Source organism: Carassius gibelio, chromosome B19, assembly GCF_023724105.1.
Source record: "Carassius gibelio isolate Cgi1373 ecotype wild population from Czech Republic chromosome B19, carGib1.2-hapl.c, whole genome shotgun sequence".
Lineage (NCBI taxonomy): Eukaryota > Metazoa > Chordata > Actinopteri > Cypriniformes > Cyprinidae > Carassius > Carassius gibelio.
Genome location: NC_068414.1, coordinates 5,510,784 through 5,527,466, shown reverse-complemented (window position 1 = coordinate 5,527,466; position 16,683 = coordinate 5,510,784). Strand labels below are relative to the sequence as shown.

The 16,683-nt window shown below is 46.9% G+C and overlaps 1 long non-coding RNA gene and 3 other non-coding genes across 4 annotated transcripts in view; all 4 read right to left on the bottom strand.

The window, feature by feature from the left end:
* The window catches only part of LOC127979064 (uncharacterized), a 298,949-nt gene that overhangs the window by 16,313 nt on the left and 265,953 nt on the right, over nt 1-16,683 (bottom strand). The window lies entirely within an intron of this gene.
* trnag-gcc (transfer RNA glycine (anticodon GCC)) lies at nt 5,879-5,949 on the bottom strand. Its single transcript has one exon. It is a non-coding gene; the product is annotated as a tRNA-Gly (tRNA).
* On the bottom strand, nt 10,270-10,340 carry trnag-gcc (transfer RNA glycine (anticodon GCC)). Its single transcript has one exon. It is a non-coding gene; the product is annotated as a tRNA-Gly (tRNA).
* Nucleotides 15,203-15,273, bottom strand: trnag-gcc (transfer RNA glycine (anticodon GCC)). Its single transcript has one exon. It is a non-coding gene; the product is annotated as a tRNA-Gly (tRNA).

Here is a 16,683-nt window from a genome sequence, read left to right as displayed (position 1 = left end):
TTAACTTCTGTGGCCACCAGCTCCCTTAAGAACCACAGGGCACCTCAGCCTCCTGGACTGCACCAGATTTGTCAGTTCTTGCTGGGAGTCATTACCCTGCTCTTCCAACAAGCCACTGTCCAACTGTGACCTTGTACCGCTGGCTTGGGGATCTTACATTACTTACCTTGCAGTTTATTCCACTTTCATGCAGGTCAGCATTGACCCTGGACATTTTTCTTCTGGTGTTTTTTAGAGACAACAAACAGGTCAGTTTACTCTCATTGGTTTCTTTAAGCATGACCTTTCTTGCCTGCAGCCTTTTTATTGCCTTCAGGAGTTTTTCACAGGTGCATGAGCCATAATTGCTTGTACTTCGTTGAACAAGCATGGAAAAGCATTGTCTAGAGTGCTTCCACTAGTTCCCTGTAAAACACTGATAAGTTGCCCACTTCTAAAGTAGCAAGATACACTGCTTTGCTTCTGCTGGGAATCGAACCTGGGTCTCCTGCGCGGGAAACAACAACTATGACATTCAGCCACCAGTGAGTGAAGCTGCGCTGTACTCGTGGCTCTGGGGACAGATGCCGCTTATGAAGAACGACTAACATGGCCTTAAAAACACGACCTCTGCTGCATTGGCCGGGAATCGGACCCGGGTCTCCCGCGTGGCAGGCGAGAATTCTACCACTGAACCACCAATGCTCTATTTCTGCATGAATTCTACGAATTTATGTGGAAAATGCATCTCTTCAACTGGGTAATATCGACCAATGCTAAAGCTGAACAACTGACAGACAAACTGATCAAGTTCCATGGGTATTTGATGAACTGATATGAGCAAAAGTGTCTCTGAGCAAAGGGGAGTGGGGGAGGTCAATATCAAAAGTGAGAGGCGTTAACTTCTGTGGCCACCAGCTCCCTTAAGAACCACAGGGCACCTCAGCCTCCTGGACTGCACCAGATTTGTCAGTTCTTGCTGGGAGTCATTACCCTGCTCTTCCAACAAGCCACTGTCCAACTGTGACCTTGTAGCGCTGTCTTGGGGATCTTACATTACTTACCTTGCAGTTTATTCCACTTTCATGCAGATCAGCATTGACCCCCTGGACATTTTTCTTCTGGTGTTTTTTAGAGACAACAAACAGGTCAGTTTACTCTCATTGGTTTCTTTAAGCATGACCTTTCTTGCCTGCAGCCTTTTTATTGCCTTCAGGAGTTTTTCACAGGTGCATGAGCCATAATTGCTTGTACTTCGTTGAACAAGCATGGAAAAGCATTGTCTAGAGTGCTTCCACTAGTTCCCTGTAAAACACTGATAAGTTGCCCACTTCTAAAGTAGCAAGATACACTGCTTTGCTTCTGCTGGGATCGAACCTGGGTCTCCTGCGCGGGAAACAACAACTCTGACATTCAGCCACCAGTGAGAGAAGCTGCGCTGTGCTCGTGGCTCCGGGGACAGCTGCCGCTTATGAGGAACGACTAACATGGCCTTAAAAACACGACCTCTGCTGCATTGGCCGGGAATCGGACCCGGGTCTCCCGCGTGGCAGGCGAGAATTCTACCACTGAACCACCAATGCTCTATTTCTGCAAGAATTCTACGAATTTATGTGGAAAATGCATCTCTTCAACTGGGTAATATCGACCAATGCTAAAGCTGAACAACTGACAGACAAACTGATCAAGTTCCATGGGTATTTGATGAACTGATATGAGCAAAAGTGTCTCTGAGCAAAGGGGAGTGGGGGAGGTCAATATCAAAAGTGAGAGGCGTTAACTTCTGTGGCCACCAGCTCCCTTAAGAACCACAGGGCACCTCAGCCTCCTGGACTGCACCAGATTTGTCAGTTCTTGCTGGGAGTCATTACCCTGCTCTTCCAACAAGCCACTGTCCAACTGTGACCTTGTAGCGCTGTCTTGGGGATCTTACATTACTTACCTTGCAGTTTATTCCACTTTCATGCAGATCAGCATTGACCCCCTGGACATTTTTCTTCTGGTGTTTTTTAGAGACAACAAACAAGTCAGTTTACTCTCATTGGTTTCTTTAAGCCTGACCTTTCTTGCCTGCAGCCTTTTTATTGCCTTCAGGAGTTTTTCACAGGTGCATGAGCCATAATTGCTTGTACTTCATTGAACAAGCATGGAAAAGCATTGTCTAGAGTGCTTCCACTAGTTCCCTGTAAAACACTGATAAGTTGCCCACTTCTAAAGTAGCAAGATACACTGCTTTGCTTCTGCTGGGAATCGAACCTGGGTCTCCTGCGCGGAAACAACATCTCTGACATTCAGCCACCAGTGAGTGAAGCTGCGCTGTGCTCATGGCTCTGGGGACAGCTGCCGCTTATGAAGAACGACTAACATGGCCTTAAAAACACGACCTCTGCTGCATTGGCCCGGAATCGGACCCGGGTCTCCCGCGTGGCAGGCGAGAATTCTACCACTGAACCACCAATGCTCTATTTCTGCAAGAATTCTACGAATTTATGTGGAAAATGCATCTCTTCAACTGGGTAATATCGACCAATGCTAAAGCTGAACAACTGACAGACAAACTGATCAAGTTCCATGGGTATTTGATGAACTGATATGAGCAAAAGTGTCTCTGAGCAAAGGGGAGTGGGGGAGGTCAATATCAAAAGTGAGAGGCGTTAACTTCTGTGGCCACCAGCTCCCTTAAGAACCACAGGGCACCTCAGCCTCCTGGACTGCACCAGATTTGTCAGTTCTTGCTGGGAGTCATTACCCTGCTCTTCCAACAAGCCACTGTCCTACTGTGACCTTGTAGCGCTGTCTTGGGGATCTTACATTACTTACCTTGCAGTTTATTCCACTTTCATGCAGATCAGCATTGACCCCCTGGACATTTTTCTTCTGGTGTTTTTTAGAGACAACAAACAGGTCAGTTTACTCTCATTGGTTTCTTTAAGCATGACCTTTCTTGCCTGCAGCCTTTTTATTGCCTTCAGGAGTTTTTCACAGGTGCATGAGCCATAATTGCTTGTACTTCGTTGAACAAGCATGGAAAAGCATTGTCTAGAGTGCTTCCACTAGTTCCCTGTAAAACACTGATAAGTTGCCCACTTCTAAAGTAGCAAGATACACTGCTTTGCTTCTGCTGGGAATCGAACCTGGGTCTCCTGCGCGGGAAACAACAACTCTGACATTCAGCCACCAGTGAGTGAAGCTGCGCTGTACTCGTGGCTCTGGGGACAGATGCCGCTTATGAAGAACGACTAACATGGCCTTAAAAACACGACCTCTGCTGCATTGGCCGGGAATCGGACCCGGGTCTCCCGCGTGGCAGGCGAGAATTCTACCACTGAACCACCAATGCTCTATTTCTGCATGAATTCTACGAATTTATGTGGAAAATGCATCTCTTCAACTGGGTAATATCGACCAATGCTAAAGCTGAACAACTGACAGACAAACTGATCAAGTTCCATGGGTATTTGATGAACTGATATGAGCAAAAGTGTCTCTGAGCAAAGGGGAGTGGGGGAGGTCAATATCAAAAGTGAGAGGCGTTAACTTCTGTGGCCACCAGCTCCCTTAAGAACCACAGGGCACCTCAGCCTCCTGGACTGCACCAGATTTGTCAGTTCTTGCTGGGAGTCATTACCCTGCTCTTCCAACAAGCCACTGTCCAACTGTGACCTTGTAGCGCTGTCTTGGGGATCTTACATTACTTACCTTGCAGTTTATTCCACTTTCATGCAGATCAGCATTGACCCTGGACATTTTTCTTCTGGTGTTTTTTAGAGACAACAAACAGGTCAGTTTACTCTCATTGGTTTCTTTAAGCATGACCTTTTTTGCCTGCAGCCTTTTTATTGCCTTCAGGAGTTTTTCACAGGTGCATGAGCCATAATTGCTTGTACTTCGTTGAACAAGCATGGAAAAGCATTGTCTAGGGTGCTTCCACTAGTTCCCTGTAAAACACTGATAAGTTGCCCACTTCTAAAGTAGCAAGATACACTGCTTTGCTTCTGCTGGGAATCGAACCTGGGTCTCCTGCGCGGGAAACAACAACTCTGACATTCAGCCACCAGTGAGTGAAGCTGCGCTGTACTCGTGGCTCTGGGGACAGCTGCCGCTTATGAAGAACGACTAACATGGCCTTAAAAACACGACCTCTGCTGCATTGGCCGGGAATCGGACCCGGGTCTCCCGCGTGGCAGGCGAGAATTCTACCACTGAACCACCAATGCTCTATTTCTGCAAGAATTCTACGAATTTATGTGGAAAATGCATCTCTTCAACTGGGTAATATCGACCAATGCTAAAGCTGAACAACTGACAGACAAACTGATCAAGTTCCATGGGTATTTGATGAACTGATATGAGCAAAAGTGTCTCTGAGCAAAGGGGAGTGGGGGAGGTCAATATCAAAAGTGAGAGGCGTTAACTTCTGTGGCCACCAGCTCCCTTAAGAACCACAGGGCACCTCAGCCTCCTGGACTGCACCAGATTTGTCAGTTCTTGCTGGGAGTCATTACCCTGCTCTTCCAACAAGCCACTGTCCAACTGTGACCTTGTACCGCTGTCTTGGGGATCTTACATTACTTACCTTGCAGTTTATTCCACTTTCATGCAGGTCAGCATTGACCCTGGACATTTTTCTTCTGGTGTTTTTTAGAGACAACAAACAGGTCAGTTTACTCTCATTGGTTTCTTTAAGCATGACCTTTCTTGCCTGCAGCCTTTTTATTGCCTTCAGGAGTTTTTCACAGGTGCATGAGCCATAATTGCTTGTACTTCGTTGAACAAGCATGGAAAAGCATTGTCTAGAGTGCTTCCACTAGTTCCCTGTAAAACACTGATAAGTTGCCCACTTCTAAAGTAGCAAGATACACTGCTTTGCTTCTGCTGGGATCGAACCTGGGTCTCCTGCGCGGGAAACAACAACTCTGACATTCAGCCACCAGTGAGAGAAGCTGCGCTGTGCTCGTGGCTCTGGGGACAGCTGCCGCTTATGAGGAACGACTAACATGGCCTTAAAAACACGACCTCTGCTGCATTGGCCGGGAATCGGACCCGGGTCTCCCGCGTGGCAGGCGAGAATTCTACCACTGAACCACCAATGCTCTATTTCTGCAAGAATTCTACGAATTTATGTGTAAAATGCATCTCTTCAACTGGGTAATATCGACCAATGCTAAAGCTGAACAACTGACAGACAAACTGATCAAGTTCCATGGGTATTTGATGAACTGATATGAGCAAAAGTGTCTCTGAGCAAAGGGGAGTGGGGGAGGTCAATATCAAAAGTGAGAGGCGTTAACTTCTGTGGCCACCAGCTCCCTTAAGAACCACAGGGCACCTCAGCCTCCTGGACTGCACCAGATTTGTCAGTTCTTGCTGGGAGTCATTACCCTGCTCTTCCAACAAGCCACTGTCCAACTGTGACCTTGTAGCGCTGTCTTGGGGATCTTACATTACTTACCTTGCAGTTTATTCCACTTTCATGCAGATCAGCATTGACCCTGGACATTTTTCTTCTGGTGTTTTTTAGAGACAACAAACAGGTCAGTTTACTCTCATTGGTTTCTTTAAGCATGACCTTTCTTGCCTGCAGCCTTTTTATTGCCTTCAGGAGTTTTTCACAGGTGCATGAGCCATAATTGCTTGTACTTCGTTGAACAAGCATGGAAAAGCATTGTCTAGAGTGCTTCCACTAGTTCCCTGTAAAACACTGATAAGTTGCCCACTTCTAAAGTAGCAAGATACACTGCTTTGCTTCTGCTGGGAATCGAACCTGGGTCTCCTGCGCGGGAAACAACAACTATGACATTCAGCCACCAGTGAGTGAAGCTGCGCCGTACTCGTGGCTCTGGGGACAGATGCCGCTTATGAAGAACGACTAACATGGCCTTAAAAACACGACCTCTGCTGCATTGGCCGGGAATCGGACCCGGGTCTCTCGCGTGGCAGGCGAGAATTCTACCACTGAACCACCAATGCTCTATTTCTGCATGAATTCTACGAATTTATGTGGAAAATGCATCTCTTCAACTGGGTAATATCGACCAATGCTAAAGCTGAACAACTGACAGACAAACTGATCAAGTTCCATGGGTATTTGATGAACTGATATGAGCAAAAGTGTCTCTGAGCAAAGGGGAGTGGGGGAGGTCAATATCAAAAGTGAGAGGCGTTAACTTCTGTGGCCACCAGCTCCCTTAAGAACCACAGGGCACCTCAGCCTCCTGGACTGCACCAGATTTGTCAGTTCTTGCTGGGAGTCATTACCCTGCTCTTCCAACAAGCCACTGTCCAACTGTGACCTTGTAGCGCTGTCTTGGGGATCTTACATTACTTACCTTGCAGTTTATTCCACTTTCATGCAGATCAGCATTGACCCCCTGGACATTTTTCTTCTGGTGTTTTTTAGAGACAACAAACAGGTCAGTTTACTCTCATTGGTTTCTTTAAGCCTGACCTTTCTTGACTGCAGCCTTTTTATTGCCTTCAGGAGTTTTTCACAGGTGCATGAGCCATAATTGCTTGTACTTCGTTGAACAAGCATGGAAAAGCATTGTCTAGAGTGCTTCCACTAGTTCCCTGTAAAACACTGATAAGTTGCCCACTTCTAAAGTAGCAAGATACACTGCTTTGCTTCTGCTGGAAATCGAACCTGGGTCTCCTGCGCGGGAAACAACATCTCTGACATTCAGCCACCAGTGAGTGAAGCTGCGCTGTGCTCATGGCTCTGGGGACAGCTGCCGCTTATGAAGAACGACTAACATGGCCTTAAAAACACGACCTCTGCTGCATTGGCCGGGAATCGGACCCGGGTCTCCCGCGTGGCAGGCGAGAATTCTACCACTGAACCACCAATGCTCTATTTCTGCAAGAATTCTACGAATTTATGTGGAAAATGCATCTCTTCAACTGGGTAATATCGACCAATGCTAAAGCTGAACAACTGACAGACAAACTGATCAAGTTCCATGGGTATTTGATGAACTGATATGAGCAAAAGTGTCTCTGAGCAAAGGGGAGTGGGGGAGGTCAATATCAAAAGTGAGAGGCGTTAACTTCTGTTGCCACCAGCTCCCTTAAGAACCACAGGGCACCTCAGCCTCCTGGACTGCACCAGATTTGTCAGTTCTTGCTGGGAGTCATTACCCTGCTCTTCCAACAAGCCACTGTCCAACTGTGACCTTGTAGCGCTGTCTTGGGGATCTTACATTACTTACCTTGCAGTTTATTCCACTTTCATGCAGGTCAGCATTGACCCCCTGGACATTTTTCTTCTGGTGTTTTTTAGAGACAACAAACAGGTCAGTTTACTCTCATTGGTTTCTTTAAGCCTGACCTTTCTTGCCTGCAGCCTTTTTATTGCCTTCAGGAGTTTTTCACAGGTGCATGAGCCATAATTGCTTGTACTTCGTTGAACAAGCATGGAAAAGCATTGTCTAGAGTGCTTCCACTAGTTCCCTGTAAAACACTGATAAGTTGCCCACTTCTAAAGTAGCAAGATACACTGCTTTGCTTCTGCTGGGAATCGAACCTGGGTCTCCTGCGCGGGAAACAACAACTCTGACATTCAGCCACCAGTGAGAGAAGCTGCGCTGTGCTCGTGGCTCTGGGGACAGCTGCCGCTTATGAGGAACGACTAACATGGCCTTAAAAACACGACCTCTGCTGCATTGGCCGGGAATCGGACCCGGGTCTCCCACGTGGCAGGCGAGAATTCTACCACTGAACCACCAATGCTCTATTTCTGCAAGAATTCTACGAATTTATGTGGAAAATGCATCTCTTCAACTGGGTAATATCGACCAATGCTAAAGCTGAACAACTGACAGACAAACTGATCAAGTTCCATGGGTATTTGATGAACTGATATAAGCAAAAGTGTCTCTGAGCAAAGGGGAGTGGGGGAGGTCAATATCAAAAGTGAGAGGCGTTAACTTCTGTGGCCACCAGCTCCCTTAAGAACCACAGGGCACCTCAGCCTCCTGGACTGCACCAGATTTGTCAGTTCTTGCTGGGAGTCATTACCCTGCTCTTCCAACAAGCCACTGTCCAACTGTGACCTTGTACCGCTGTCTTGGGGATCTTACATTACTTACCTTGCAGTTTATTCCACTTTCATGCAGGTCAGCATAGACCCTGGACATTTTTCTTCTGGTGTTTTTTAGAGACAACAAACAGGTCAGTTTACTCTCATTGGTTTCTTTAAGCATGACCTTTCTTGCCTGCAGCCTTTTTATTGCCTTCAGGAGTTTTTCACAGGTGCATGAGCCATAATTGCTTGTACTTCGTTGAACAAGCATGGAAAAGCATTGTCTAGAGTGCTTCCACTAGTTCCCTGTAAAACACTGATAAGTTGCCCACTTCTAAAGTAGCAAGATACACTGCTTTGCTTCTGCTGGGGATCGAACCTGGGTCTCCTGCGCGGGAAACAACAACTCTGACATTCAGCCACCAGTGAGTGAAGCTGCGCTGTACTCGTGGCTCTGGGGACAGATGCCGCTTATGAAGAACGACTAACATGGCCTTAAAAACACGACCTCTGCTGCATTGGCCGGGAATCGGACCCGGGTCTCCCGCGTGGCAGGCGAGAATTCTACCACTGAACCACCAATGCTCTATTTCTGCATGAATTCTACGAATTTATGTGGAAAATGCATCTCTTCAACTGGGTAATATCGACCAATGCTAAAGCTGAACAACTGACAGACAAACTGATCAAGTTCCATGGGTATTTGATGAACTGATATGAGCAAAAGTGTCTCTGAGCAAAGGGGAGTGGGGGAGGTCAATATCAAAAGTGAGAGGCGTTAACTTCTGTGGCCACCAGCTCCCTTAAGAACCACAGGGCACCTCAGCCTCCTGGACTGCACCAGATTTGTCAGTTCTTGCTGGGAGTCATTACCCTGCTCTTCCAACAAGCCACTGTCCAACTGTGACCTTGTAGCGCTGTCTTGGGGATCTTACATTACTTACCTTGCAGTTTATTCCACTTTCATGCAGATCAGCATTGACCCCCTGGACATTTTTCTTCTGGTGTTTTTTAGAGACAACAAACAGGTCAGTTTACTCTCATTGGTTTCTTTAAGCATGACCTTTCTTGCCTGCAGCCTTTTTATTGCCTTCAGGAGTTTTTCACAGGTGCATGAGCCATAATTGCTTGTACTTCGTTGAACAAGCATGGAAAAGCATTGTCTAGAGTGCTTCCACTAGTTCCCTGTAAAACACTGATAAGTTGCCCACTTCTAAAGTAGCAAGATACACTGCTTTGCTTCTGCTGGGAATCGAACCTGGGTCTCCTGCGCGGGAAACAACAACTATGACATTCAGCCACCAGTGAGTGAAGCTGCGCTGTACTCGTGGCTCTGGGGACAGATGCCGCTTATGAAGAACGACTAACATGGCCTTAAAAACACGACCTCTGCTGCATTGGCCGGGAATCGGACCCGGGTCTCCCGCGTGGCAGGCGAGAATTCTACCACTGAACCACCAATGCTCTATTTCTGCATGAATTCTACAAATTTATGTGGAAAATGCATCTCTTCAACTGGGTAATATCGACCAATGCTAAAGCTGAACAACTGACAGACAAACTGATCAAGTTCCATGGGTATTTGATGAACTGATATGAGCAAAAGTGTCTCTGAGCAAAGGGGAGTGGGGGAGGTCAATATCAAAAGTGAGAGGCGTTAACTTCTGTGGCCACCAGCTCCCTTAAGAACCACAGGGCACCTCAGCCTCCTGGACTGCACCAGATTTGTCAGTTCTTGCTGGGAGTTATTACCCTGCTCTTCCAACAAGCCACTGTCCAACTGTGACCTTGTACCGCTGTCTTGGGGATCTTACATTACTTACCTTGCAGTTTATTCCACTTTCATGCAGGTCAGCATTGACCCTGGACATTTTTCTTCTGGTGTTTTTTAGAGACAACAAACAGGTCAGTTTACTCTCATTGGTTTCTTTAAGCATGACCTTTCTTGCCTGCAGCCTTTTTATTGCCTTCAGGAGTTTTTCACAGGTGCATGAGCCATAATTGCTTGTACTTCGTTGAACAAGCATGGAAAAGCATTGTCTAGAGTGCTTCCACTAGTTCCCTGTAAAACACTGATAAGTTGCCCACTTCTAAAGTAGCAAGATACACTGCTTTGCTTCTGCTGGGAATCGAACCTGGGTCTCCTGCGCGGGAAACAACAACTATGACATTCAGCCACCAGTGAGTGAAGCTGCGCTGTACTCGTGGCTCTGGGGACAGATGCCGCTTATGAAGAACGACTAACATGGCCTTAAAAACACGACCTCTGCTGCATTGGCCGGGAATCGGACCCGGGTCTCTCGCGTGGCAGGCGAGAATTCTACCACTGAACCACCAATGCTCTATTTCTGCATGAATTCTACGAATTTATGTGGAAAATGCATCTCTTCAACTGGGTAATATCGACCAATGCTAAAGCTGAACAACTGACAGACAAACTGATCAAGTTCCATGGGTATTTGATGAACTGATATGAGCAAAAGTGTCTCTGAGCAAAGGGGAGTGGGGGAGGTCAATATCAAAAGTGAGAGGCGTTAACTTCTGTGGCCACCAGCTCCCTTAAGAACCACAGGGCACCTCAGCCTCCTGGACTGCACCAGATTTGTCAGTTCTTGCTGGGAGTCATTACCCTGCTCTTCCAACAAGCCACTGTCCAACTGTGACCTTGTAGCGCTGTCTTGGGGATCTTACATTACTTACCTTGCAGTTTATTCCACTTTCATGCAGGTCAGCATTGACCCCCTGGACATTTTTCTTCTGGTGTTTTTTAGAGACAACAAACAGGTCAGTTTACTCTCATTGGTTTCTTTAAGCCTGACCTTTCTTGCCTGCAGCCTTTTTATTGCCTTCAGGAGTTTTTCACAGGTGCATGAGCCATAATTGCTTGTACTTCGTTGAACAAGCATGGAAAAGCATTGTCTAGAGTGCTTCCACTAGTTCCCTGTAAAACACTGATAAGTTGCCCACTTCTAAAGTAGCAAGATACACTGCTTTGCTTCTGCTGGGAATCGAACCTGGGTCTCCTGCGCGGGAAACAACAACTCTGACATTCAGCCACCAGTGAGAGAAGCTGCGCTGTGCTCGTGGCTCTGGGGACAGCTGCCGCTTATGAGGAACGACTAACATGGCCTTAAAAACACGACCTCTGCTGCATTGGCCGGGAATCGGACCCGGGTCTCCCGCGTGGCAGGCGAGAATTCTACCACTGAACCACCAATGCTCTATTTCTGCAAGAATTCTACGAATTTATGTGTAAAATGCATCTCTTCAACTGGGTAATATCGACCAATGCTAAAGCTGAACAACTGACAGACAAACTGATCAAGTTCCATGGGTATTTGATGAACTGATATGAGCAAAAGTGTCTCTGAGCAAAGGGGAGTGGGGGAGGTCAATATCAAAAGTGAGAGGCGTTAACTTCTGTGGCCACCAGCTCCCTTAAGAACCACAGGGCACCTCAGCCTCCTGGACTGCACCAGATTTGTCAGTTCTTGCTGGGAGTCATTACCCTGCTCTTCCAACAAGCCACTGTCCAACTGTGACCTTGTACCGCTGTCTTGGGGATCTTACATTACTTACCTTGCAGTTTATTCCACTTTCATGCAGGTCAGCATAGACCCTGGACATTTTTCTTCTGGTGTTTTTTAGAGACAACAAACAGGTCAGTTTACTCTCATTGGTTTCTTTAAGCATGACCTTTCTTGCCTGCAGCCTTTTTATTGCCTTCAGGAGTTTTTCACAGGTGCATGAGCCATAATTGCTTGTACTTCGTTGAACAAGCATGGAAAAGCATTGTCTAGAGTGCTTCCACTAGTTCCCTGTAAAACACTGATAAGTTGCCCACTTCTAAAGTAGCAAGATACACTGCTTTGCTTCTGCTGGGGATCGAACCTGGGTCTCCTGCGCGGGAAACAACAACTCTGACATTCAGCCACCAGTGAGTGAAGCTGCGCTGTACTCGTGGCTCTGGGGACAGATGCCGCTTATGAAGAACGACTAACATGGCCTTAAAAACACGACCTCTGCTGCATTGGCCGGGAATCGGACCCGGGTCTCCCGCGTGGCAGGCGAGAATTCTACCACTGAACCACCAATGCTCTATTTCTGCATGAATTCTACGAATTTATGTGGAAAATGCATCTCTTCAACTGGGTAATATCGACCAATGCTAAAGCTGAACAACTGACAGACAAACTGATCAAGTTCCATGGGTATTTGATGAACTGATATGAGCAAAAGTGTCTCTGAGCAAAGGGGAGTGGGGGAGGTCAATATCAAAAGTGAGAGGCGTTAACTTCTGTGGCCACCAGCTCCCTTAAGAACCACAGGGCACCTCAGCCTCCTGGACTGCACCAGATTTGTCAGTTCTTGCTGGGAGTCATTACCCTGCTCTTCCAACAAGCCACTGTCCAACTGTGACCTTGTAGCGCTGTCTTGGGGATCTTACATTACTTACCTTGCAGTTTATTCCACTTTCATGCAGATCAGCATTGACCCCCTGGACATTTTTCTTCTGGTGTTTTTTAGAGACAACAAACAGGTCAGTTTACTCTCATTGGTTTCTTTAAGCATGACCTTTCTTGCCTGCAGCCTTTTTATTGCCTTCAGGAGTTTTTCACAGGTGCATGAGCCATAATTGCTTGTACTTCGTTGAACAAGCATGGAAAAGCATTGTCTAGAGTGCTTCCACTAGTTCCCTGTAAAACACTGATAAGTTGCCCACTTCTAAAGTAGCAAGATACACTGCTTTGCTTCTGCTGGGAATCGAACCTGGGTCTCCTGCGCGGGAAACAACAACTCTGACATTCAGCCACCAGTGAGAGAAGCTGTGGCCACCAACTTCTGTGGCCACCAGCTCACTTAAGAACCACAGGGCACCTCAGCCTCCTGGACTGCACCAGATTTGTCAGTTCTTGCTGGGAGTCATTACCCTGCTCTTCCAACAAGCCACTGTCCAACTGTGACCTTGTAGCGCTGTCTTGGGGATCTTACATTACTTACCTTGCAGTTTATTCCACTTTCATGCAGATCAGCATTGACCCCCTGGACATTTTTCTTCTGGTGTTTTTTAGAGACAACAAACAGGTCAGTTTACTCTCATTGGTTTCTTTAAGCATGACCTTTCTTGCCTGCAGCCTTTTTATTGCCTTCAGGAGTTTTTCACAGGTGCATGAGCCATAATTGCTTGTACTTCGTTGAACAAGCATGGAAAAGCATTGTCTAGAGTGCTTCCACTAGTTCCCTGTAAAACACTGATAAGTTGCCCACTTCTAAAGTAGCAAGATACACTGCTTTGCTTCTGCTGGGATCGAACCTGGGTCTCCTGCGCGGGAAACAACAACTCTGACATTCAGCCACCAGTGAGAGAAGCTGCGCTGTGCTCGTGGCTCTGGGGACAGCTGCCGCTTATGAGGAACGACTAACATGGCCTTAAAAACACGACCTCTGCTGCATTGGCCGGGAATCGGACCCGGGTCTCCCGCGTGGCAGGCGAGAATTCTACCACTGAACCACCAATGCTCTATTTCTGCAAGAATTCTACGAATTTATGTGGAAAATGCATCTCTTCAACTGGGTAATATCGACCAATGCTAAAGCTGAACAACTGACAGACAAACTGATCAAGTTCCATGGGTATTTGATGAACTGATATGAGCAAAAGTGTCTCTGAGCAAAGGGGAGTGGGGGAGGTCAATATCAAAAGTGAGAGGCGTTAACTTCTGTGGCCACCAGCTGCCTTAAGAACCACAGGGCACCTCAGCCTCCTGGACTGCACCAGATTTGTCAGTTCTTGCTGGGAGTCATTACCCTGCTCTTCCAACAAGCCACTGTCCAACTGTGACCTTGTACCGCTGTCTTGGGGATCTTACATTACTTACCTTGCAGTTTATTCCACTTTCATGCAGGTCAGCATTGACCCTGGACATTTTTCTTCTGGTGTTTTTTAGAGACAACAAACAGGTCAGTTTACTCTCATTGGTTTCTTTAAGCATGACCTTTCTTGCCTGCAGCCTTTTTATTGCCTTCAGGAGTTTTTCACAGGTGCATGAGCCATAATTGCTTGTACTTCGTTGAACAAGCATGGAAAAGCATTGTCTAGAGTGCTTCCACTAGTTCCCTGTAAAACACTGATAAGTTGCCCACTTCTAAAGTAGCAAGATACACTGCTTTGCTTCTGCTGGGAATCGAACCTGGGTCTCCTGCGCGGGAAACAACAACTATGACATTCAGCCACCAGTAAGTGAAGCTGCGCTGTACTCGTGGCTCTGGGGACAGATGCCGCTTATGAAGAACGACTAACATGGCCTTAAAAACACGACCTCTGCTGCATTGGCCGGGAATCGGACCCGGGTCTCCCGCGTGGCAGGCGAGAATTCTACCACTGAACCACCAATGCTCTATTTCTGCATGAATTCTACAAATTTATGTGGAAAATGCATCTCTTCAACTGGGTAATATCGACCAATGCTAAAGCTGAACAACTGACAGACAAACTGATCAAGTTCCATGGGTATTTGATGAACTGATATGAGCAAAAGTGTCTCTGAGCAAAGGGGAGTGGGGGAGGTCAATATCAAAAGTGAGAGGCGTTAACTTCTGTGGCCACCAGCTCCCTTAAGAACCACAGGGCACCTCAGCCTCCTGGACTGCACCAGATTTGTCAGTTCTTGCTGGGAGTCATTACCCTGCTCTTCCAACAAGCCACTGTCCAACTGTGACCTTGTACCGCTGTCTTGGGGATCTTACATTACTTACCTTGCAGTTTATTCCACTTTCATGCAGGTCAGCATTGACCCTGGACATTTTTCTTCTGGTGTTTTTTAGAGACAACAAACAGGTCAGTTTACTCTCATTGGTTTCTTTAAGCATGACCTTTCTTGCCTGCAGCCTTTTTATTGCCTTCAGGAGTTTTTCACAGGTGCATGAGCCATAATTGCTTGTACTTCGTTGAACAAGCATGGAAAAGCATTGTCTAGAGTGCTTCCACTAGTTCCCTGTAAAACACTGATAAGTTGCCCACTTCTAAAGTAGCAAGATACACTGCTTTGCTTCTGCTGGGAATCGAACCTGGGTCTCCTGCGCGGGAAACAACAACTATGACATTCAGCCACCAGTGAGTGAAGCTGCGCTGTACTCGTGGCTCTGGGGACAGATGCCGCTTATGAAGAACGACTAACATGGCCTTAAAAACACGACCTCTGCTGCATTGGCCGGGAATCGGACCCGGGTCTCTCGCGTGGCAGGCGAGAATTCTACCACTGAACCACCAATGCTCTACTTCTGCATGAATTCTACGAATTTATGTGGAAAATGCATCTCTTCAACTGGGTAATATCGACCAATGCTAAAGCTGAACAACTGACAGACAAACTGATCAAGTTCCATGGGTATTTGATGAACTGATATGAGCAAAAGTGTCTCTGAGCAAAGGGGAGTGGGGGAGGTCAATATCAAAAGTGAGAGGCGTTAACTTCTGTGGCCACCAGCTCCCTTAAGAACCACAGGGCACCTCAGCCTCCTGGACTGCACCAGATTTGTCAGTTCTTGCTGGGAGTCATTACCCTGCTCTTCCAACAAGCCACTGTCCAACTGTGACCTTGTAGTGCTGTCTTGGGGATCTTACATTACTTACCTTGCAGTTTATTCCACTTTCATGCAGATCAGCATTGACCCCCTGGACATTTTTCTTCTGGTGTTTTTTAGAGACAACAAACAGGTCAGTTTACTCTCATTGGTTTCTTTAAGCCTGACCTTTCTTGACTGCAGCCTTTTTATTGCCTTCAGGAGTTTTTCACAGGTGCATGAGCCATAATTGCTTGTACTTCGTTGAACAAGCATGGAAAAGCATTGTCTAGAGTGCTTCCACTAGTTCCCTGTAAAACACTGATAAGTTGCCCACTTCCAAAGTAGCAAGATACACTGCTTTGCTTCTGCTGGAAATCGAACCTGGGTCTCCTGCGCGGGAAACAACATCTCTGACATTCAGCCACCAGTGAGTGAAGCTGCGCTGTGCTCATGGCTCTGGGGACAGCTGCCGCTTATGAAGAACGACTAACATGGCCTTAAAAACACGACCTCTGCTGCATTGGCCGGGAATCGGACCCGGGTCTCCCGCGTGGCAGGCGAGAATTCTACCACTGAACCACCAATGCTCTATTTCTGCAAGAATTCTACGAATTTATGTGGAAAATGCATCTCTTCAACTGGGTAATATCGACCAATGCTAAAGCTGAACAACAGACAGACAAACTGATCAAGTTCCATGGGTATTTGATGAACTGATATGAGCAAAAGTGTCTCTGAGCAAAGGGGAGTGGGGGAGGTCAATATCAAAAGTGAGAGGCGTTAACTTCTGTGGCCACCAGCTCCCTTAAGAACCACAGGGCACCTCAGCCTCCTGGACTGCACCAGATTTGTCAGTTCTTGCTGGGAGTCATTACCCTGCTCTTCCAACAAGCCACTGTCCAACTGTGACCTTGTAGCGCTGTCTTGGGGATCTTACATTACTTACCTTGCAGTTTATTCCACTTTCATGCAGGTCAGCATTGACCCTGGACATTTTTCTTCTGGTGTTTTTTAGAGACAACAAACAGGTCAGTTTACTCTCATTGGTTTCTTTAAGCATGACCTTTCTTGCCTGCAGCCTTTTTATTGCCTTCAGGAGTTTTTCACAGGTGCATGAG